The sequence below is a fragment of the Moschus berezovskii genome, chromosome 6 (assembly GCF_049115385.1).
Source record: "Moschus berezovskii isolate FMDL1 chromosome 6, NW_MosBer_1.0, whole genome shotgun sequence".
Taxonomy (NCBI): domain Eukaryota; kingdom Metazoa; phylum Chordata; class Mammalia; order Artiodactyla; family Moschidae; genus Moschus; species Moschus berezovskii.
The window spans coordinates 8,874,308-8,899,724 of NC_142465.1; the positions used below are offsets into that span (position 1 = coordinate 8,874,308).

At 42.5% G+C, this 25,417-nt stretch overlaps 1 pseudogene; it reads left to right on the forward strand.

Annotated features, from left to right (window-relative positions):
- Positions 1-25,123, forward strand: LOC129537103 (HAUS augmin-like complex subunit 8; annotated as a pseudogene).
- The last annotated feature ends 294 nt before the right edge of the window (positions 25,124-25,417 follow it).

Consider the following 25,417-nt stretch of genomic DNA (forward strand, 5'->3'; position numbering starts at 1 on the left):
ATGGGAGAACTCCGAGCCAAGGCAAAGTCTCCGTTTGCAGGAAACCACAGCAGAGAGAGAGAAATGTTGGCCCCGGGCTCCCGTCTCTCTGGCAGAGCAGGGACGTCTGGTGGCCTCGGGCAGGAAAGCAGACGTGAACTTGGGGCTGAGGAAGCCCTCGGAGCCCAACAGTCCCTACTGGCTTCAGCTAATGAAGTGGTGCTGAGTGTTACCCCGGCGCCGCCTCCGGTGGTTGATTCCTCATTGATGGGCTTTCCCAGCCTGCCTGGACCTGCCCCGGGCACTCACAGCCACAGGCAGGCTTCCCAGCCTCCAGCTACTCATCCTGCTTTGTCCAACCTGGCCTGGAGTTCTCAAGGCCCCCCAGGGTTCCCGGCAGAGAAGTTCCATGTGCACAGAATGAAACTACAGGGTTTTCCAAGGGATTTCACTCAGTAAACACAGTGACACAGCTTAGAGCATAAGCCACAGTCCCTTCACTTGAGGACGTATAATAAAAAAATTAGGTAATATGCTTAGTCGCTCAATCATGTCCAACTTTTTGCAACCCTTTAAACTGTAGCCCACCAGGCTCCTCTGTCCGTGGGATTCTCCAGGCAAGAATACTGGAGTGGGTTGTCATTTCCTCCTCCAGGGGAATCTTCCCAACCCAGGGGTTGAACCTGCATCTCCTGTGACATCTGCATTGCAGGTGGACTCTTTACCCGCTGAGCCATCAGAGAAGCCCGTAAAAAACTGTACATTAGCTATTTTAATTCTTTATAAAAATCAGTTGAATTCTGACTCCAAGTCCCACTCCTATTGGACTTTGAAGATGTGAAGCCCTAGGCCTTCTTGGGACTCTCTCCTATAAAGGTAGAAAGCCCTGGGGTCTTGCCTGTCTCCAAGGTGGGGAATACCTCAGGTTGTCAGACACGAGTCCACACTGGCTACAGCTAGGTCACTCATTGTTCCAGGCTCTGCAGCTTCTTTGCTGAAACTGGAAATCTCAAGTGAACTGGAAACATGAGTCGTAGAATCCAAGCCATCTAAGGGTGCCTGCACTGTATATCATACTTCCTTCCAGAGATCTTGTCACGTCCTGGAAGTGAAAGGTGTCAGCCACTCAGTTGTATCCAACTCTGCGACAGCATGGACTGTACCTCACCAGACTCCTCTGTCCATGGGATTCTCCAGGCAAGAATACTAGAGTGGGTAGCCATTTCCTTCTCCAGGGGATCTTCCCAACCTAGGGATTGAACCCACATCTCCTGCATTGCTGGTGGATTCTTTACTGTCTGAGCCACCAGGGAAGACCTGTCACCTCCTGTGCAGAACACAAGTTCTGAAGGCAGGACATCTCTCTCTGTTCCCCAGTTGCCAGAAATCTCACCTTGCAGCCTAACTGCCTCTCCCCACTTCTTACCCCTTCCAGGATACTCTTCAGCTGCTTAGGATTTTAACACAGAGCCTTGAGTTTCATTTAAGCATTTTCTGCTTTCCACCTAGAATAAATTCCTGAGATAAGAACCACAAAGCTAAGCCAATATTAGGAACTAGGATCTCTATTTGAAACAAGGCACAGGAGGTTAAATGTTGTACACAGTACACTGGAGGCAAAATCTGGACACCAAGCCAGGTGCGCTGATGGTAGGCAAGTGTTATTTCCATGACATCTCAAAATGGCAAGTCAGAAAGCCTGCAGCAATTTGAAAGCAGCAGGAAGAAACTAAAGGCTCACTTGGGTTGTATCATCAACAGTGGGGAAGCGGAGTAAAGTCAGTGAGTGGTGGGCAGAGAGCCACAATTCACTTGATTCAGTCTTCACTCTGTGGTTACCAGCCAGTGACATCCAGGGAGAGCCTGACTCTGAAGGAGAGGCCTTGCTGCCCATGCAGAAAGCGCCTGTGTTTGCCTACGCCTACCACCTCTGAAAGCAGACGAGCAGCAACCGGAGGGAGGCAGAAGAGAGGACTCAGACCCTGACATCCAGGGAGGCCAAGCTTTGTCAGGCAGCACGTTCCTCCTCCTCCATCTGGGGGTGAACCACTTGCACCTCATCAGAAGCTCTCTGAAATAGATGTCCAAGTGTGGAGACAAAAGTTAAGTAAGGGGTTGACTTTGCAGTGTTTATGGCTTTGAAGTCAGCTTCACAGACTCGACCAGAGCTTCCCTGGTGGCTCAGACGGTAAAGCATCTGCCTGCAATACAGGAGATCTGGGTTCCATCCCTGGGTCAGGAAGATCCCCTAGAGAGGGAAATGGCAACCCACTCCAGTATTCTTGTCTGGAGAATTCCGTGGACAGAGGAGCCTGGTGGGCTATAGTCCATGCGGTTGCAAAGAGTCAGACATGACTGAGCGACTAACACGCTTTTCACAGAGCAGAGGACAAGGCTGGTATGAAGCTACATCAGGAAAGCCCTGTTATTGACGCCCTCGTACTTTATTTCAGAGCATTTCATATCCCTCTGGACGCCTTGCCCTTCCTGTGCCCAAGGTCACCGAATGGCCTAGCTCCCTTTCTCACGCTCCGCCCAAACCTGAAACACCCAGACTCAAGCTTTCGCACCAAAATGATCCTGCCCTCCGCATCCCCATTACGGAGCCATTTTTTGGATGTCATACTGTCAAAAGTGGGGTGCTGGTGATGAATAAGTTCACATAAATAATTCAGCCTAAAATAGGAGTCCTATGAATATTTTAGTGGAAAAGAAACATTCCAGGCGAGTATAAATTCTATGAACTTGAGAATTTTTGTCAGCTTTGTTTACAACTGTGATGTGATAGAAAATTACCCCATTAAACAAAACAAAACAGGCCAGTAATAATAATATGGTTTAAAATGAGCCTTAGGAGAAAAACGTAGTAATGTTTGCCAGATTTGGAGTGTACTATATCATTTTGGTATTAGTGAAAATCTCAGCAATAATAACAACAGTGAAAAAATACTTTCTCAGTTGGGACCATAATTTCATAATGAGTTTAACTCTGATTTATATGGATTCAGAAAACAAATACTATATTAAACTTCAAAAGGAATGAGTCACAGAGAGATGCCATCAGCAGAAGGTCAAACAAGAGATCAGAGAACATCCTTTTGGCAATGTGAACAGAGTCTGATGAAGAATTTTTCAAATTTCATGTCACGAGTGTGGTAGAACCAATTCAGTGAGTTTTAACCAACCTCTTCTTTCTAGTGGTATAAAACTGAAAGAACTGAATGGACTGAATTAGAACGGAGAGGAATGGAATGGAGATGCTAAGGTGTGTATACACATGCATTTAAAATATGAGTACCTATAATATGAAATGCAATTACACACAGTATGGATTGTGGCCTAAGATGTTTGAAAGCCATACATCTAACCTCAAAATGTATGTGTGCAAGCCTACCATATAAAATAGACCCATGGAAATCCGTTCCCACTGAAGCTGTTGCGAATGGAGTCAGCCCTGCCCGGCCACTCCAGTCCTTCTTCCTCTGAGAAGCAGAGTCTGAGAACCCCTGGTCTAGAACTTAGACTTTTTCAGCCTATGGATCAAGTTTGATGCTTAGCGTTGAAGTGTGAAGAAACCGATAATAGCATCTTCTGTCCCACTGAAATTCTGAATTAGCTCAGAAACAATGCAGTCAAGCAGACGAGGACCGAGTATTAGCATAGCGCGAACAAAGAGTGGGCCAGAGCACAGGCATGGCACAGCAGTGGCTCACCCGGTCTCAACTGCACGCTGTGACAAAAATGAGCAGTCAGGGCAGTGCTGGAAACCCGGAAGGCCCAAAACTTACCTTCCACACAGAGGCAGAGTCTCCGAGGAGACAGGTTCACCCCAGAGGCAGAGGGAGGGAAGGCTAAGTGAGCCCAGGCCAACTCAAAGAAGCCAGGAGCACTGCTGTAAGTGAAGTCCCCCCACAAGGAAAAATGAAGCAGATGGAAAGAAGGTTCATCTTCATGAACCTTAGCAAAATGGAGTATACTTTTCTTTCATGGCACTGAATGGAATTGGAATTCATGCCTGCCTCCCATGAAAGACCATTAAACTTCTTGAAGACAGAGACTGTATCCATTCTACACACTGCTTGCTTGCAGCATTTGCTGCTGCTACTGCTAAGTCACTTCAGTCGTGTCCGACTCTGTGTGACCCCATAGACGGAAGCCCACCAGGCTCCCCCCGTCCCTGGGATTCTCCAGGCAAGAACACTGGAGTGGGTTGCCATTTCCTTCTCCAATGTGTGAAAGTGAAAGTGAAGTCGCTCAGTCGTGTCCGACTTGCAGCATTTAGCACACACTAAGTGCTCATGAGACCCAACCAGTCCATTCTAAAGGAGATCAGTCCTGAGTGTTTATTGGAAGGACTGATGCTAAAGCTGAAGCTCCAATACTTTGGCCACCTCATGCGAAGAGTTGACTCACTGGAAAAGACTGATGCTGGGAGGGATTGGGGGCAGAAGGAGAAGGGGACGACAAAGAATGAGATGGCTGGATGGCATCACCAACTCGATGGACATGAGTTTGAGTGAACTCTGGGAGTTGGTGATGGACAGGGAGGCCTGGCGTGCTGTGATTCATGAGGTCGCAAAGAGCTGGACACAACTGAGCAACTGAACTGAACTGAAATGCTCATGAATGCACTATATGAATAAAACTAATGTAACATGAATAAAACAAATGTATTAATGCTGTCAAGATAATAACCAGAACACTGACACCCCATCTCCAATAACAAGGTATTGGAAAATTGGATAATATTCATTCAGCGGCAGACCTAATTGACAGGCCCACTCTGGAGGGTATTGTAAAGATTACCTCTTGATGAGCAAAGAAAAAACAACTTGGCCTCCTCAGAGAAAAAGGTCCATGAAAACGTAGTAACTCCAGCCTAAAGGAAAGAAAAACAAGAGCAACTCTTCCTCCTTCTGGAAAGTCCCCAAAGAAGTCAATCAGGTTCTTATAAGAGAGACTTTTCTCTCACTCTCTCTTCACTGTAAAGAAGCTACAAATCACACCTTTCATCTTCTTCTGTGGGAAAGCTGCTTTGATTTATCTAGCCTGGCTTCTAAAAAATCTCAAGCCTTTTAAATCTACAAGGTGGTGAGGATGCTGTCACAATCAATGAATCTACAAGGAGCAGAAATTTAAATAATAGAAACTGTGGCCATGTTTCTCCATACTGCAGGTTCATACTTCTCAGAAGCAATGTGTCTCCAGTCACTGAAGAGTCTTATTAACAGGAGCAGCATGTGAGGTTCAGCGGGAATATATATGGACACTAGAACAGCCCCCTGCCAAAAATCTCTCCTTCACTCTCCCCACTAAGGAACCTGAAATTCCCATATTATTTACTCCTGTGATGAAAGGTTATGGAAACTCAAGATTTGAATATATTTTGAGCAGATGAGCCTGTGTGACCTTTATTATCTCCCCCTTATGGACTTTTAGCCCGTCAACTATGATCATTGTTGCTTTAAACAGAAATTAATCTTATCCTTTCCACACAAAAAAGCAATGTTTTAATAATAACAGGCACACTTATTTCTCATGTAAAAGCAACCAGACTGAATGATAACACTCAAAGTTTAGAACAGTAGTCACCCCTGGTGGGCCGGGGTAGGGGCACACAGTGAAGGAGGAAGAGTTTGGACTCGAGACTTCAAAGTTAACTGCAACATTCCTTTTCTTACACTAAATGGTACAGGGATGTTTTTTATTGTTATTCTTTACCCTTATACTTACTGAATTATTATCTCTATTTTAATCTATTTTCAAATATAGCAATACAGTGAGAACAGATGAGATAAACAATTTCCTAATCTGCTTCTCGTTGATTCCGTTTTATTCCTTCCCCAAACACCCTGAGTGCCTATTAAGCTTGAAAACATTGTGTTAGATTTTGATATGACAAGGCTGAAAGAGAAACAGTCCCTGTTTTCAAAGAGTTCTGAGTGTATTTATCTAATAATTAGCATCTACTAAGAAATACAAACCTGTATATGAACGAATCTAATAAAACGCAGAATACAAAATTAATTTAACACAGCCGGGCTTCTCTCAAGTACTCTGCTACATAAATGACCTGAGGAATTTTGTACAGACACACAGTGAGATCAAAAATAAGCTGCCAGCTCTAAAAGTCAGGCCAGCCAATTTTCCAGGTCCTGCCTGGGGCTACAGGGCACCCCTCTGTGCCATGCGCTGTCTTTTTGACACATGGTGAACCCAATCCACAGTTCTGAGAAAGAGCACTGCAACATCAGAAAATGCTGACCAGCTCAATGAGAAAACTTGTTCTTCTGAAATCATCTTTTAAAATATACACCCATTGCCCACAGCCTTGAGAAAATGACATATAGTCATTGAAAAATATGAGGGTGTTCAGCATGTACAGGCCAGCTCACCTCTATTAATCTGGAAAGTCATTTCCTTTTCTTTGAACTAATTTGATTTGGTTTGCTTAAGGGCCTCAATTCCTTTCTTTCACCTTCATTTTAGGGCTGCTGTTAAATTCAGCCCTCGGCCCACACAGAAGTTCCAAATCATTTTACCTCCTTGCTCCTGCATACCACATTTCACGTCTGTGCCAAACAAGTCACTCTATTTGCCAATTATTCCATAACTTTCAGACTAAGACATGTTCAACTGCAATACAGAGATAAGAAAGACATTGAATGTCCTGAAGTTTTTGTGTGTGTTTTTTTTAAAGAATTGAAATGAATAGGGATGTAAATCTACTGGCAAAATAATCATTATGCTCAAGAAAGAAATATCTAATAGAGTTGTAGCTTCAGAGAATCAGGAAAGTAAAGGAGAAAAAGCATGGAATTTCGCGTCAGGGATACTCCTTTTAAATCTTGATTCTTCCATTTTGTTAACCATATGACCCTGGAGAAATTCTAAACCTTTAAAGATAAAACGTCAGACCTTTGAAAATGAAATGACAAAGTGAAAGCCCTGAACACCCAGCAGACAGTAGATGCTTAATAGCCCAACTCTTAGATATTTTCATGATATTCTTATGCAGAGGCAATGTTGAAATATCACTGATAAATGTAAACACGAAAGAAAGTGGTTACCTGCCAAAATTCCTGTTGCTGAATTTTAAGATGTTATTTGAAATCAATCTTGCAACTCAATATCTAGTATCTGAACACTGAATTATGTCAATTGTAACACCATATGGAAGTGATTTTCAATTTTAGTTTGCACATATACATCAGTCACCTGGGAGTTTGTGAAAATACAGGGTTAGCGTACTCTCTCTAGAGAAGATGGTTTAATACGATTGAGGTGGTACAGTAATTTGCATCTTAATAAAGTTCCAGGTGTTCTGATGGAGATGGTCCTCAATCACATTCTGATCCATTCCACCTTATTCACAATGTATTTGTATATTTACAATGCATTTTTGAAATTTTGTTAAAGAAATGGTTCAAATGAGCCATCATCTCTAATGCTAAGAACTATCAGTTCCTAGGACATTAGCGGGATTGGTGAAATAAGAAGCTCCAAAATCTGCTTTAAAGAGAACATGGAAACACTTTATCAAAACCAAACATTTTCAGAACTCTGAAAATTAGCAAAAGGCTAACAACAGTCTGCAGAGATCAGTTATTCAACAACAAAAAATTGCTGAATCTTAATAAGAAACAGTGTCAGACTTTATTTTGGGGGGGCTCCAAAATCACTGCGGATGCTGATTGCAGCCATGAAATTAAAAGACGCTTACTCCTTGGAAGGAAAATTATGACCAACCTTGATAGTATATTAAAAAGCAGAGACATTACTTTGCAAACCAAGGTCTGTCTAGTCAAGGCTATGGTTTTTCCCGTGGTCATGTATGGATGTGAGAGTTGGACTGTGAAGAAAGCTGATCACCGAAGAATCGATGCTTTTGAACTGTGGTGTTGGAGAAGACTCTTGAGAGTCCCTTGGACTGCAAGGAGATCCAACCAGTCCATTCTAAAGGAGATCAATCCTGGGTGTTCATTGGAAGGACTGATGCTAAAGCTGAAACTGCAATACTTTGGCCACCTCATGCGACGAGTTGACTCACTGGAAAAGACTCTGATGCTGGGAAAGGTTGGGGGCAGGAGGAGAAAGGGACAACAGAGAATGAGATGGCTGGATGGCATCACCGACTCTGTGGACATGAGTTTGAGTGAACTGTGGGAGTTGGTGATGGACAGGGAGGCCTGGCGTGCTGTGATTCATGGGGTCGCAGAGAGTCGGATACGACTGAGCGACTGAACTGAACTGAACTGAATAAGAATAGCAAACTTTCTGGAGTTTTAATTTGCCCTATTCCCATTCCACTTGCCATAGCCCTGAAGTAGCTTTGAAAACCAACAGCCTCACAATAATGGTAATGATGAAAGCCAGCTAAAACTTGAACAACCAGACAGAAAACCAGTAAGAAAAGGGAAACTCCAGTTTCCTCATCTATGAAATATAGCCAATACTTTATCCACCTTGGAGTTCTGCGTCTTGTTGCTGCTGTTGTTGTTCAGTCACCCGATTGCGTCCAGTTCTCTGTGACCTCATGGACAGCAGCACATCAGGCCTCCCTGTTACTCATCATCTCCCAGAGTTTGCCCAAGGTCATGTCCATTACACCAGTGATGCCATACAGTCATCTCATCCTCTGATGCCCTCTTGTCTTTCTGCCCTTACTCTTCCCAGCATCAGGGACTTTTCCAATGAGTCAGCTGTTCACATCAGACAACCAAAATACTGTAGCTTCAACTTCAGCATCAGTCCTTCCAACGAGTTTTCAGAGTTGATTTCCCTTTAAACTGACTGGTTGGATCTCCTGGCTGTCCAAGGGACTTTCAGGAGTCTTCTCTAGCACCACAGTTCAAAGGCATCAATTCTTTGACATTCTGCCTTCTTTACGGTCCAGCTTTCACAACCATACATGACCACGAGGAAGACCACAGCCTTGACTATATGGACCTTTGCTGGCAGAGTGATGTCTCTGGTTTTCAACACACTGTCTAGGTTTAGCATAGATTTCCTGCCAAGAAGCAATAATATTCTGATTTCATGGCTGTAGTCAATATCTACAGCGATTTTAGAACCCAAGAGGAAATCTGTCACTGCTTCCACCTTTTCCCCTTCTGTTTTCCATGAAGTAATGGGGCCAGATGCCATGATCTTAGTTTTTTTAATATTTAGTTATAAGCCAGCTCTTTCACTCTCCTACCTCACCCTCATCAAGAGGGCTCTTTATTTCCTCTTCATTTTCTGCTGTTAGAGTGGTATCATCCACATATCTGAGGTTAATGATGTTTCTCCTGCCTATCTTGATTCCAGCTTGTAACTCATCCAGCCCAGCATTTCTTATGATCTGCTCAGTGTATAGGTTAAACAAACAGGGTGACAGCAGGCAGCCCTGCCTTACTCCTTTCTCAAGCTTGAATCAATCAGTTGTTCTATACAGGGTTCGAACTATTGCTTCTTGACCCACATATAGGTTTCTCAGGAGACAGGTAAGATGGTCTGGTATTCCCATCTCTTTAAGAGCTTTCCACAGTTTGTTATGATCCACACAGTCAAAGGCTTTAGCATAGTCAATGAAACAGAGGTTGGTGTTTTTCTGGAATTCCCGAGCTTTCTCTGTGATCCAGCAAATGTTGGCAATTTGATCTATGGTTCCTCTTCCTTTTCTAAACCCACCTTGGACATCTGGGAGTTCTTGGTTCACATAATTCTGAAGCCTACCTAGCATGCAAGATTTTAAGCATGACCTTAGTAGCATGGGAGATGAGTGCAACTGTTCAACAGTTAGCACGTTCTTTAGTACCACCCTTCTTGGAAATTGAGATGAGGATTGACCTTTTCCAGTTCTGTGGTCACTGCTGGTTCTTCCAGATTTGCTGACATATTGAATGCATCACCTTCATGGCATCATCCTTTAGGGTTTGGAATAGTTCTGGAATTCCATCAGATCCACTAGTTTTATTAACAGCAGTGGTTCCTAAGGCCCACTTGACTTTGCTCTCCAGAATGTCTGGTTCCAGGTGATTGACCACACCATCATAGTTATCAGTTCATTAAGATCTTTTTTGTACAGTTCTGTGTATTCTTTCCATCTCTTCTTGATCTCTTCAGTGTCTACTAGGCCTCTACCATTTCTGTCATTTATAGAGAACTGTTCAGTTCAGTTCAGTTCAGTTCAGTCGCTCAGTTGTGTCCGACTCTCCGCGACCCCATGAATCACAGCACACCAGGCCTCCCCATCCATCACCAACTCCCGGAGTACACCCAAACTCATGTCCACAGAGTCAGTGATGCCACCCAGCCATCTCATTCTCCGTCGTCCCCTTCTCCTCCCGCCCCCAACCTTTCCCAGCATCAGAGTCTTTTCCAGTGAGTCAACTCGTCGCATGAGGTGGCCAAAGTATTGCAGTTTCAGCTTTAGCATCAGTCCCTCCAATGAACTGTTCAGTTCAGTTCAGTTCAGTCGCTCAGTCGTGTCCGACTCTTTGCGACCCCATGAATCACAGCACGCCAGGCCTCCCTGTCCATCACCAACTCCCGGAGTTCACTCAAACTCATGTCCACAGAGTCGGTGATGCCATCCAGCCATCTCATTCTCCGTCGTCCCCTTCTCCTCCCGCCCCCAACCTTTCCCAGCATCAGAGTCTTTTCCAGTGAGTCAACTCGTCGCATGAGGTGGCCAAAGTATTGCAGTTTCAGCTTTAGCATCAGTCCCTCCAATGAACATCCAGGATTGATCTCCTCTAGAATGGACTGGTTGGATCTCCTTGCAGTGCAAGGGACTCTCAAGAGTCTTCTCCAACACCACAGTTCAAAAGCATCGATTCTTCGGCGGTCAGCCTTCTTCACAGTCCAACTCACATCCATACATGACCACGGGAAAAACCATTGCCTTGACTAGACGGACCTTCGTTGGCAAAGTAATGTCTGTAGTGAAGGTTAAATGAGATAATGCATGTCACGCTCTTAGCACAGTGCCTGGTAGATAATAAGTAAATAGGAAAGATACTAGGAAAATTACCATACCAAATGCAGAGAATTCCACAGACTAACTTGTATATTGTCACATATCCTTTTTCAGTTAAAACCAATTTCTTTTTTTTTAAATAACAAGATTTCTATAGTTTCTTCCTCTTGTACTCAAGAATCTTCACAGCTTCCATTGGACATATTTTCTTTTTAGGAATGAAGGAAAATTCTCCCATCCTTTTATGTCAATTCTACAAAATTGCATGTAACTTTATACTTCAAAAAGATACAGTTTTGCAAATGTTCAATATTCTGCTAATTTGATTTTGAATTGTAGATGTCAAGTATTCTGTTTATAATAAAACATACTAATATGTTTTATTATACTTTGTTGGAAAGGAAAACTTGTACATTTTTAGAATGTTTTTATGAGTAAATTTAATGTACTGAAAATAAAAATTAAGAAAAAGATTCCTATGTGCTGATGGAGACATTTATGCAAACAAGTAAATGAAGAATTTTCCCCACAGTGATTTCTACTGCTGAGTTAGAGAAGAGGACAACATGTTCAGATATCATACAGGACTGTCTCTAGGAAGAGTAGGCAATCTAAGAGAATGTAGTTGCTAGCTGCATTTGTAATAACACTGAAAATGTAAAAAAAGAAAAAAAAGAAAGAAAGAAAGAAAAATCAGCAACCTGAGAGATAGGCAGGATTTCCTGACTTACCCCAATTTTATCAGAGAATATCACTGTCACAAGAGGCTAAATCACCTGACTAATTTACAGACTACACGTCTCATTCTTCATCTCACCCTCTCTTTTACATTTGTCTCTCCTTGACCTTTTATGTCATTAGAAAAGACAGACCTGATTTTCTTCTCATCTCAGTGATTCAGCACTCTTCAAAATATCAAAGTTCTCCTTGTTATGATCCATGAAAGTTTGAGGAAAATACTCTTCAAGGATTCAAGATAAAATTTTTAGGAAGGATCCAATATTAATTTTTTATTTTTCTAAGGCTAAGCTTTGGCAAACAATCTATTTTAAATTCTCCTCTCAAACATCCAAATAAAATAATTATGATCACACCTTTTTAGTTGAAACATTAAATTTTTACTTTGAAAGTTCAGTGCCCAATAATCTACACTGAAGACATGAGCCTCCCTCACGTGTATGGCAGGTACCTCGCTGGAGATTTCATGGAACAATATCCAGATGTTAAGTCCACGGTAACACAGAAACAGAAAATGACTTCATTTCCACTTGGGATCGTACTTAAATATTCTAATTTTCCTGGAAAACTACTCCATTAAGAAATCTAAAGATAAAAAAAAGACCTAGTATTAAAACCTACGATTACCATTAAAGGATAATTGACATATTATCCAGGCAATCAGCAATTCCTTTGGATAAAGATGATTACAATTTCTCAATTAATCTGTTAGCAGATGTTTCTTCTCGATCTGTATTCCTTTTTACATAGTCAACAAATAATTATTAAGAATCTATTTCTTCGCAGTTTTAAAAAGGAGCAAATTACTAATATACAAAACAACACAGATGGATTTCAAAAGCATTATGCTAAGGGAAAGAAGACAGGCACAAAAGACTACCCACTGTATGAGCCCATTTATATGATATTCCAGAAAAGGCAGCACTATAGGAACAGGAAACAAACTGATTTCCAGGAGCTGGGGATGAAAGCAAAGTAAGGGACTGATGGCACAGAGGAAGGAGAGAACTTTAAAAGTGATGGAACTGTTCTTTATCTTGATCCTGGTAAAAGTTACATGACTCCATATGTTTGTCAAAACACATGAAAATATCCACTTCAAATTTTAAATTGCATTGTGTGTCAATTATTTTGCAATTACAAAAAGAAGAATCAGTTACAAAATCCTAACACACACACAGCAAATCACAAAGAACCAACCATACATCAGAGGGGAGCTTAGCATTGGAAAGGAAATGTGAACAAGAGACACCGAGTCCTTGGTCTCAGGAGCTTGTACCTAGGGAGGCAAGTAGACTTTTTAAAAACAGTCACAGGGACTTCCCTGGTGGTTCAGTGGTTAAGAATATGCCGGCCAATGCAGGGGACAGGAGTGGCAGGTGACACAAGTTCAATCCCTGATCCAGGAAATTTCCACTAAGCCCAGGCTAGAATTGAAGTCCAAACACCCTAGAGCCCATGCTCTACAACAAAAGAAACCACTGCAAGAAGAAGCCCACACACCATAACTAGAGAATAGCCCCCTGTCACTGCAACTAGAGAAAGCCCTCGCACACCAAAAAAGACCCAGTGCAGCCAAAAACAAAATTTTAAAAAATAAAATAAAAATAATCACAGGAAGATATATAATCACAAATCTGAGTCAGTACAACAACAGGTCAGTGAGACTAGATGATATACAGAGACCCAAATGGGACCTTTGTGAATTATACGGATTTGATTTGAAAGGTTTTAAGTGGCAAGACTTATCTAGAGCTCACAGGAAAGCAGGGCTTTCATTTCATCACTGGGATCCTAGAAACTGGGAAAATAGCTACAGTTTTTCTGAAAGACTAAAAAACAGAGACTAGAGAAGTCTGTTAAGTCAAAAGGAATCTCCTCATATTAAAATTCCGGGACACTTCCACTCACTCCCTGGACAAGGGAACAAACTGTGTGTGAGATTGTTACTCATAGAAAAGGCAGCTTTAATTAAGTTCATTTGTATGTTATTAATAAAAGCGTGCAATATTTATGAGCTTGATTCTTGTCTGCTCCTTGCCTCTCATTCTGTTTAATTAGCTGTGTGTAGGAGGTGCTGAATTGCAAGAGCCTCTTTATTTTACAGTGATATTCCCAGTACAGTTTGAGATGCATTTGAAACATAACAAAGAGAAAATCAAATTGTTCCTTTGGCCCTAATATAAAAGGAAGTCTGTGGGCTCACACCTTCTCTGCAATTGCTCCCACATTTGAATTACATTCTATCCCTGGTGGTTAATTTGAGAAAGAACTTGCCCCATGAGTAGAATATTTGCAGAATTACCGAAAAAGAAAATTCAATCCATTATTGAGTATTGTGAAAATAAACAAGCACACACTTAAACATCACCATATACATGTGCACAAATACATATACACACATGCACCCACATGTGCGTCACATACACATTTTTTTAAATTTATTTAATTGGAGGCTAATTATTTTACAGTGGTTTTGCCATACATTGACATGAATCAGTCACGGGTGTACATGTGTTCCCCACTCTGAACCCCCCTCCCACCTCCCTCCCCATCCCATCCCTCTGGGTCGTCCCAGTGCACCAGCCCTGAGAAACCTGTCTCATGCATCAAACCTGGACTGGCGCTCTGTTTCACATATGATAATATACATGTTTCAATGCTATTCTCTCAAATCATCCCACCCTCGCCTTCTCCCACAGAGTCCAAAAGTCTGTTCTTTACATCTGGGTCTCTTTTGCTATCTCGCATATAGGGTCATCGTTACCAACTTTCTAAATTCCACTTATATGCATTAATATACTGTATTGGGGTTTTTCTTTCTGACTTACTTAACTCTGTATAATAGGCTCCAGTTTCATCCACCTCATTAGAACTGGTTCAAATGCATTCTTTTTAATAGCTGAGTGATATTCCATTGTGTATAGGTACCACAGCTTTCTTATCCATTTGTCTGCTGATGGACATCTAGGTTGCTTCCATGTCCCGGCTATTGTAAACAGTGCTGAGATGAACACTGGTGTACACATGTCTCTTTCAATTCTGGTTTCTATTGGAGAAGGAAATGGCAACCCACTCCAGTGTTCTTGCCTGGAGAATCCCAGGGATGGGGGAGCCTGGTGGGCTTCCGTCTATGGGGTCACACAGAGTCAGACACGACTGAAGTGACTCAGCAGCAGCAGCAGCAGCAGTAAATCACAGCAGGATCCTCTATGATCCACCTCTCAGAGTAATGAAAATAAAAGCAAAAATAAACAAATGGGACCTAATTAAACTTAAAAGCTCTTGCACAAAGAAGGAAACTATAAGCAAGGTGAAAAGACAGCCTCCAGAATGGGAGAAAATAATAGCAAACGAAGCAACTGACAAAGAATTAATCTCAAATATACAAGCAGCTCATGCAGCTCAATTCCAGAAAAATAAATGACCCAATCAAAAAATGGGCCAAAGAACTAAACAGACATTTCCCCAAAGAAGACACACAGATGGCTAACAAACACATGAAAAGATGCTCAACATCACTCATAATCAGAGAAATGCAAATCAAAACCACAACAAGGTACCATTTCACGCCGATCAGAATGGCTGCTATCCAAAAGTCTACAAGCAATAAATGCTGGAGAGGGTGTGGAGAAAAGGGAACCCTCTTACACTGTTGGTGGGAATGCAAACTAGTACAGCCACTAAGGAGAACAATGTGGAGATTCCTTAAAAAACTGGAAATAGAACTCCCATACGATCCAGCAATCCCACTGCTGGGCATACATTCTTTTTTTTTTTTTTTAATCTATTGTTTTAATTAAAGGATAATTGCTTTACAGAATTTTGTTGTTTTCTGTCAAACATCAACATAAATCAGCCATAGGACATACACATATATTCTTAAGAAAAAGAAAGTTCAGCTTTTGTATTTGTAAAGTTGATTAACAATGAACTCTACACCTTTAAGCACCTCAAACATGAATTCACTGCAAAAGAAGACAATAGGAGTATAATTAAAATAATAATGAACATTTATTTGGCACTGTATGCCAGGCATTCTTCTATGAGCCTTTATAAATATTGACTCATTTTAAACTCTCAGCATTCCTATAAGATAAATACTTTTATCACCAGTCTCATTTAAAATGGGAAATGAGACTTCAAGAGGCTAAGCAACTTACATGACTAAGTTAAGTAAGAGGAGAGGTGGGGTTGGAACCTAAGATGCAAGCATGCTCCATCGCTTCAGTTGTATCTGACTCTTTGTGACCCCATGGACCGCAGCCCACCAGGCTTCCTCTGTCCATGGGATTCTCCAGGCAAGAGTACTGGAGTGGGTTGCCGAGCCCTCCTTCCAGGGGATCTTCCTGACCCAGGGATCAAACCCATGTCTCCTGCATTGCAGGTGGATTCTTTACCACTGAGCCACCAGGGAAAGCCAGAACCTAAAATATTTGGCTCTAAATAGATCTCTGGATTCTGTTAGCTATGTGTCAATTGCATCAATTATGCATAGAACATGTTTTGACACCCAGAGAAGTAGTTTTGCTTAACACTAAAACCACTGTAGATGTGTAGGTCTTAGATTTCTATCGTGAATTAATTTTGTTTATTCCTAATCAGAGAGATCTATCCTTCTTATAAGAAAAACCTAAGAGTAAGTAATATAACTATCAAATAGCATAATTATGAATCCAAACACTGGAAAATCAAAGTTCCTTGAATTTTTACATGGTATTCAAAAAAGGTAGAGTGGGGCTAAGCACTTGGGTGGGTAAGGACATTTATTAGATATATTACCATTTTATTTTATTGACTTAAAAATTTTCAATAACACAGACACTGAGTTCAGCTACTTCTCCATCTCAGTGTGGACCTGCGAAATTTAGTCCTCACTCCTTGACTCCATCTCTCCGCCTCCACCTTGCGTGTCGGGTGTTTTACAGGCCACAGTGGGGTCTGAGGCTACAGTGGCCCAGGCTTCTCAGCTTCCCTTCCCTAGCTCATCTTCCTTCTCTCAGGAAGACCCACCAGTAAGTGTTCTCCTTTTGCACTTAACGCTTCCCTCCACCGCCTTTTCAACCTCTAATTACAGTTCCCTCTGCCCCGTTCCCTGAAATCTCAGCTGGTAAAGAATCCACCTGCAATGCAAGAGACCCCGGTTCAACTCCTGGGTTGGGAAGATCCCCGGAGAAGGGAAAGGCTACCCACTCCAGTATTCTGCCCTGGAGAATTCCATGGACTGTATAGACAATGGTTGGAAAGAGTCGGACACGACTGAGCGACTTTCACTTTCACACTTTGTCTTGTTAGACTTCCATAGTGGTTCAACAGTAAAGAATCTGCCTGCAGTGCAGGAGATGCGGGAGACATGGGTTTAATCCTGGATCAGGAGGACTCCCAGTGCTGGAAATGGCAACTCACTCCAATATCCTTGCCTGGAAAATCCGATGGACAGAGGAGCCAGGAGGGCTACAGTCCATGGTGTGACCAAGAGTTGGACGTAGACTGAGCATGCACGCACTGCCAGTTAAGACCACCAGCACTCCCCTACCTAGAAAAGGCACTGCTGATGTGACACCCTGACTTCAGTTCCCTCTCTGGAATTTCAGCATGCTATTTCCCCCTTGGGTTATGCAATGGAAAATCATAGTATGAAATTTGAAGATTACATTTTCTCATGTCAAGTGAGATTAAACTTGAATGGCACTTTACTTGGATGGCATGGCCAAATCCATATGAAAAGCAGTAGCTACTGAACTTGGGACAAATTCAGTAGGAAGGTGAAATGAAAGACACGGTAACGACAGAAGGAGTAACAAATCTAACAAGGCCTTTGGCAGTGTTTGGGGTAAACAGTAGGTTGCAGTCTGATAAGACTATGTTGTATTTGTTGAATACTAAATAGGCATTGTCGTCAAACAGAGAGAGAGGGGTTCTTAAAACAAAGTATCTGTCTTTAAAGCGTTTGTGTTCTTTGTTCTAACTGGGAGAATCAGTTCAGTTCAGTTCAGTTCAGTTCAGTCGCTCAGTCGTGTCCGACTCTCCGCAACCCCATGAATCACAGCACGCCAGGCCTCCCTGTCCATCACCAACTCCCGGAGTTCACCCAAACTCATGTCCACAGAGTCAGTGATGCCATCCAGCCATCTCATTCTCGGTTGTCCCCTTCTCCTCATGTACAAATGATGAAATGTGGCAAAATGTCCTCACACAAACTGAACACGTAAGTGCCAAGAATAAAGTGTTGATTAAAAGGATGTGCGCTAACTGGGCTTCCAAAATGATTGGGTTTTGAAACCAGTTTTGAAGATGGTGACAGAAGGCAACTAGCCCAGAAGAAGCGGAGAATTTCTAGAGGTTATATAAGAAGCTATTCAGAAACCTGATGTGGTAAGGCTGAAATTTTGATAGCTGGTTGTTAAGTATGTAAGATAGTTATTTCAAAGATGCCAACGAGTTGTTTCTGCTAGTTTTATATTTTTAAAATTTAGCCGGAAGTGGAGGCATCATTCATAGTGGGTGGGCAAGGGATCCTCTTTTGTCTTGGATAAAATTCTTAGAGCATTTGATTACATGAAAAGAAAGCCTAACGTCAAGTCCAGAATGGAAAACGTGAGACCATGAAGAATAAACTGCTCTGTACGATTTCGTCAAAGGTTGTCATCCAAGTGGTCTAAAGTGCTCTCTGGGAGAAGAAGGGACTTCCATAACTCTCTAGAGCCAATGAAGACCTGATGGCCTGGACCATTAGGCCAGGCAGGAAAGACAAGGTCACAGGCCACTGTGTGGTAAGGCACACGTGTTCAGTCGTGTCTGATTCTTTGCGACCCCACGGACTGTAGCCTGAGAGGTTCCTCTGTCCATGGGATTTGTTAAACTGGTCCCTGTAACATGGTAGCAGGACTGGGTTTAGAGGAAGTCTGAAAGATTAAGAGAACAGTAAGAGACCTCTTTTGAGTGACTTGACCAATGAACTCTAGTGATAGCTAGCTTTCAGGTTACTTTTCCTTTTCTGCAGAGTAATTCTCTTCTGTCATCCTCAAATCATTGCTAAAGTTTTGTAAACTAGGTAGCCTGGTCTTAGAAGGGCTGAGAAAGTGAACTGTGTCCACACTGAGAGATTCTCAGCAGCCTGGAGAAGCAGTTGTGAAACCTCCAGAGTCCACCCACAGAAAAACCTAGAACACTAAGCCAGACTTGAGAGCCATTTAAAGGCTAGACTTCTTGACAATTTGGGAGTGCAAAGGGGGCCTGTAAATCGTAATTAGGTATTAAATAGAAGGTTAAGCCCTGGAGCCCGGAGAACTTGTGATATATCAGGGTATCCTGAGATACATCAGTATAGAAAATAGATACTCTCATAGCATTTATATTTTAATTAGAAAGACAGGCAATAATTAAATAAAGCAAGTGGTAAGTACTATTAATATTAAAAAAGACTACTGTGAAGGAGACGTGTTACTGAGACCATAAAAGTCCAGATTTGGAATTCTATCAATTAAAAGCACAGAGATGCACCACTCATTAGAAATCCACAGGGGTGAGCACTAGCTACTTACAGTTATCTGTAACTAGCTGCAAAACCCAGAGTAAGTCAGGTAACTTCTCTGAGCCACAATTGCATCGCCTACATAAGTGAAGGAAATTAGATTGGATCAATTCTTTAATGTTTTTTCCTACCTCCTTTCGAAGACAATGGGCTGCTTTTCTGGGTGCCTGCTGTCCTCTGACGGAATTCAGAAGTTGTTCTGTGGAATTTACTCAGTGTTCAAATGTTCTTTTGATGAATTTGTGGGGGAGAAAGTGGTCTCCCCGTCCTATTCCTCCACCATCTTCTTCCCTCCCCCCGGATCAATTCTTAAGATAAATAGGAAAACTTTAAAAAAGAATGAAAGGAAAAGCTGAAGGAAAAAGCAAGCCATTGTAGTAAACAGCAATTTCTCAAAAGGTCTGTAGCCATATGCCCTACTACTGTACCTTATTTTATTATGATTATCATAGATATATTATTACCCACCTTCTTAGGAATTCACTGGTGGCTCAGATGGTAAAGCGTCTGCCTGCAATGAAGAAGACCCGGGTTCGATCCCTGGGTTGGGAAGATCCCCTGGAGAAGGAAATGGCAACCCACTCCAGTACTTTTGCCTGGAAAATTCCATGGACAGAGGAACCTGGTAGGCTACAGTCCATGGGGTTGCAAAGAGTCAGACACAACTGAGCAACTTCACTTCACTTTAGAAATTCACAATGCTTTAGTGACTAACCCCTCTGCTTCACAGTGGTTTCTTTTTTATCTTAAAAGTACTTATCTCTTGCTTTATTTAATTACAGCCTGTCTTTCTGATTAAAATGTAAGTGCTATGAGAACTTGTCTGTTTTCTTTACTGATCTGTTTTCAGCATTTAACACAGTATTTGGCAAATGGTGGATTACCTTTTAGATTGGACACTGAAGTGGTTAAATTTTGCATATTACAGTAAATAATAACACAAAAGCAAAGTATTAAGATTCCCTAGCAATGCTTTCAGTTACCGACCATGCACAGACTAATTCTACCTGAAAGATTTGTCTCCAGTGAAAAGTGTCTGATCAGACACGGTGAGGTGCCCCAGGATCCCACAAGACAGTTACTTTATGAAGTCAGGCACTGGACAATTTCTGGTAAGCTTTTTTTTTAATTTGCATTTCTCTTTAATGATCTGAGACCTTGATAACATAGAAAACACGAGGAGAAAGTCATGCTGGGTTGAGTGGGAATGGGGAACAAAGCTGAAGGCCTGTTAAGGCACCTGGTCTCATGAGATTACCTCGCCATCATCCCCTTCATCAATAATTATCGGCAATGAAGTTCTTACTATAATCAAAGCATGATAGCATGAATTTAAAACACCAAAGAACAACTTCTGGCACAAATAAAAAATGAACCCTGCACCCAGAGAGAAAAAGACCAATATCTGGCTTGTTGAGCCTATTCCTAGGACCTAAGAGATTTCAAAGTTCCAGCTAAAGCTCTCACGTCACTGGCTCCTAATGGAACCTAACTTCTTATCAGGAATATAAACAGTTCCATCTGATCAATAATATCGGTGAAGTTTACCCATGAAAGCACCAATTTTTGCAATTAAAACTAAACTCAGCTCCTTCCAACTATGTTTTAAGCGAGAAATGGGCCATGAACTGGTATTGGAAGAAACCCAAAGGGAGAAAAGAAAGTTGTGCAATGTCCATAAATTTTCCAACTAGACATAACACACATTGAGGTGAAGTCTACAGGATGGGACTTTATTATTTACAGAGATAACCTCAAAAGTTTCAACATCAGGTCTGAAGCACTGTAGACTACTACTCAGGTAACAGAATAGTCTGAACACCGACCGAGCAGTGTTAGAGAGAGCTATGCTGCCGGGGTATATACTTTCCTGAATTGAGCCCAAGAGTCACATCCCTAGTTTTACCAAAGACCTTCTTTTTCCCACAGCAGAAAATAACACTTCACATCAAAAAGATTCCTTCTAGTCCACGAGTTTGTCAAGAGTAATTTGTTTAGAAAAAAGCTGAAGAACTCACTATAGGAAGCAGAAATCAACTTGTATCTGTATACAATTTGTTTTTTCATTCAAAAACATCTTCTCACTCAGCTCCAACTTGCATGGACACCTTTCCATGAATTACCTGTCTTTCACCTTACACACACACACACACACACACACAGTTTCAGGACTAGCTAATACATGTTTAGGACTTGAGCTTCCTAGGACATAACTAATATGCTCCATGTCCACACAGAATACTCACTCTTAAGATATATACCAAGCACCAGTCTGCCATTCAAAACCTTAGTCCTGTTCTGTTTTTAGCTATTGATCTTGATATTTCTTTTCCCATTACCACTTCACTCTTTCAACTCCAGCATCTGGTATAATTTTGACCCTTCACAACAATGATTCCAGTTCTAATCTTAGTCTCATGTCACTTCAGACTCCATTATACTACTTCAGCTCTGTCCCCACGTCTTCACATCAACTCTAGGCCAATAAAAAGAATCTGGATTTCCCATAAGTCTTATGTTCACCTTTCAACTAACAGACATTTTTTAAAGTTTTTTGAAACTTAAAAATGGAGTCAAAACAGTTTTGGTTATTGGGAACCAGAAAATATAACAACTGAATACCCTGCACCGAAGACAATAAAAATTAGTAAGAATGGTTGCTCCTAAAAAGTCACATAGCTATGCTAGCCCTGCAACTTGGTTTTTAGTATGTAATAGGTAATGTTATTTTGCTTCCTGATGCTACAGTGCTTTGGAAAAAACATTAATTGATCAAATTACCATAAACACTCTGCTTGCTAGAAATGTAGTCAGAGCTTAAATTTTCTCTTTTACATTTCAACCAGTGGTTTTCCTTGATGGCAAGGTTTCTGATTATGAGATTTTTTTTTTAAGAAAGTCATTAAAAGTCTCTTTTATAATCCACATTAACAATAAAAGCATCCATGGATGCTAACTACCATTCTGGGAATAGGTTAATATCTCATTTTCATTCAAGTGTTGGTTGAGAACTCCCTATATATCAAGGCCCTGGGATATGCACAGAAGTTTCAACAATGAGACACACTATTCTCCTTAAGGGCTTTATAACCCAATGGAAGAAACAAGTAATGAGCAGCCAAGGACAAAACAATGGGACATGACCAGGTGTTAAGGTAGCACAAAAGTGGGATAACCCACAAGTAAACCCAGGTCATGCTGGGTTCTAATTTAAGGGGCTTCCCTGGTGGTTCAGACAGTTAAGAATCCACTTGCAATGCAGGAGATCCAGGTTTGATTCCTGGGTCAGGAAGATACCCTAGAGAAGGGAATCACAACCTACTCTAGTATTCTTGCCTGGGAATTTCATGGACAGAGGAGCCTGGCGGGTTACAGACCACGGGGTCACAGAGACTTAGACATGACTGAGAGACTCACACTTTCACTTCACTTTCAAGGTAGAAGATGAGGATTCTAGGAAATACGAATGGGGACATGTATTGGTTATCTGTTTATCTAACAAAAGACCACAAATTGAGCAGCTTATAGCAACATCCATTTATCACCTCACGGTTCTGCAGGTTAGAAATCCAAATGCACTTTCACTGGTTCTCTGATCAGGGTCTCAAGAGACTGAAATCAAGGTGTGTTCAGGCTGGGAGGTTATCTAGTGGCTTTAGAGAAGAATTCACTTCCTGATTCAAACTATTGGCTGAATTTATTTCCTTGTACTTGTAGGACTGAAGTCCCTGGTCCCCTACCAGCTGTCAGCCAGGAGCAGTTCTCACTTCCTAAAGGCTGCCCACATCCCTTGGCACAAGTATTTTTCCATCCTCAAAGCCAACAATGCTGTGTCCAGTGCTCCCCTGCGTCTTTAATCTCTCCCACTATCCTGTCTCCTACTTTGGCTTCATCTGCCACCAGCCAAAGAAAGCTTTGTTTCTAAGAGCTCCTGTGATTACAATGGACCTACCAGATAATCCTGTATGACCTCCTTATTTTAGGATCAACTGTGCAATGTAACATAACAAGCAGAGAAATCTTATCACATTCACGGGTTCTAGGGACCAGGGACAGGGCATTTTTGGGAGACCACTTTATTGTTTTTTAATTAATTTTTATTGCAATATAGTTGATTTACCAGAGAAGGAAATGGCAACCCACTCCAGTACTCTTGCCTGGAAACTCCCATGGATGGAGGAGCCTGGTAGACTGCAGTCCATGGGATCACTAAGGGTCGGACACGACTGAGCAACTTCACTTTCACTTTTCACTTTCACACATTGGAGAAGGAAATGGCAACCCACTCCAGTGTTCTTGCCTGGAAAATCCCAGGGACGGGGGAGCCTGGTGGGCTGCCATCTCTGGGGTCGCACAGAGTCGGACACGACTGAAGTGACTTAGAAGCAGCAGTTGATTTACAATGGTGTGTTTCAGGTGTGCAACAAAGTGAATCAGTTGTACATATACATAGAGCCACTCTTTTTTAGATTCTTTTCCCACAAAGTCATTACAGAGTATTAAGTAGAGTTTCCTGTTCGATTTCTAGGTCAGGAAGATTCCCTGGAGTAAGAAATAGCAGCCCACTCCAGTATTCTTGCCTGGAAAACTCCATGGACAGAGGAGCCTGGCGGGCTACAGTCCCTGGGGCAGCAGAGAGTCAAACACAGCTAAGGGCCGTGGGAAGATGCCTGAAGGTGGAACAAAACCCAGCCCAGTCCAGACGAGCAAAGACGGCAGTGGAGTCGACATAGGCAACCCACAGTCTACCTTGCTGGAAGGGCATGGCACTGCCCCATCTGACCTGGATCTCTCTGCCATTAATGTTAAAAAGTGTGGTCCGAAAGTGAAAGTCCCTCAGTCTGTCCGACTCTTTGCGACCCCATGGCCCATACAGTCCATGGGATTCTCCAGGCCAGGATACTGGAGTGGGTGGCCTTTTCCTTCTCCAGGAGATCTTCCCAATTCCAGGATCGAACCTAGGTCCCTCGCATGGCAGGCAGATTCTTTACCAGCTGAGCCACAAGGGAAGCCCTAAAGACTCCACAATTGAAAAAAAAAAAGTCAAAGAAAGCTGAGTCGTCATCATTTTCTGCCTCAAGTAGAAAGAGCCCAGATCTCTCTAAAGCAATGGGAATGATGGGGTCCTAGATGCTCCTTCTGACCCTGCTGACGGTGAAAATGGAGAACGACCTGCCTACATTCGAAGAACAGGCAGAAAAGAACCCGCAAATAATGTGCAAAGAGGAGAAACTCCAGAAAAAGACTGACGAGCTGAAGCTCAGACTTCTCCTCTGCTAGAGGAAGAGGGAGCTGGCGGATGTCCCGGACACACTGGTCGCGGTGCTGAGCCCCTTTGAGGCCATGGCAGCCGCTTCCCGAACAGGACAAGGCGTGCGCAACGGCCCCGGGCACCGTGCGACTCGAGCTGCCCGTGCAATTCCCCCACCCAGATGGGACAGGCAGCTCTTAGACGAGCTGCAGCGGGACTGGACGGCCACACGCCGTCTGCTGGGATAACTTGGCATCAGCAGCTAAGAAGAAAACACGAAGGCGTTGGACCTGATGAGGGAACTCAGGGAGTTGACCCAGAAGAAGCACCTGGAGCTGCGAAGGAGCTTCAGCCAAGTTCTGAAACTCTCCGCCGAGGCGAGTAAGGAGTCTACCTTAGTCAAGCAGGAGGCCTGGGAAGAGACCCAGGGCCCCAAGGCCCCTAGCTGGTGATCCTTTGATCCCAAGGAGGCCACTGGTGGGGAAACTTGGGGAGAGGTCAGGAGCCTCTTGGGCCACGAAGAGCTATGAATCCACACGCAGGCCATGTCCCTGATCCAAGTGGGGAACTTCCTGTGCCCCATGGGGAAGGAAGCACGTTCTGCACCCCTCCTTCGGGGCACAGGGAACCTGCAGTGACCCACCTGTGATGTCCTGAAAACTTGAGCACCTTATGCACTTAGCCTAGCCATATAGTTATTTTTGTGTAATAATCTCATTTGATAATTTAACAAATAAAAACTATTTTGCAGTGAAAAAAATAAAAAGGCAGGAGCAGCAGTGTGAATATGTCAACCCCAATCTGGGAGGCTGTTTTAGAAATTCTGTTACCAGAGGCCTCTAACCAACTTCATTCTTGAATTACAGCAATTTATATATACAATGTACTTGATACAGACTTTTGTACAGTGAGGCCTCGTGTTCCTTAAAGATAAGGTCGCTTGAAAAATCAG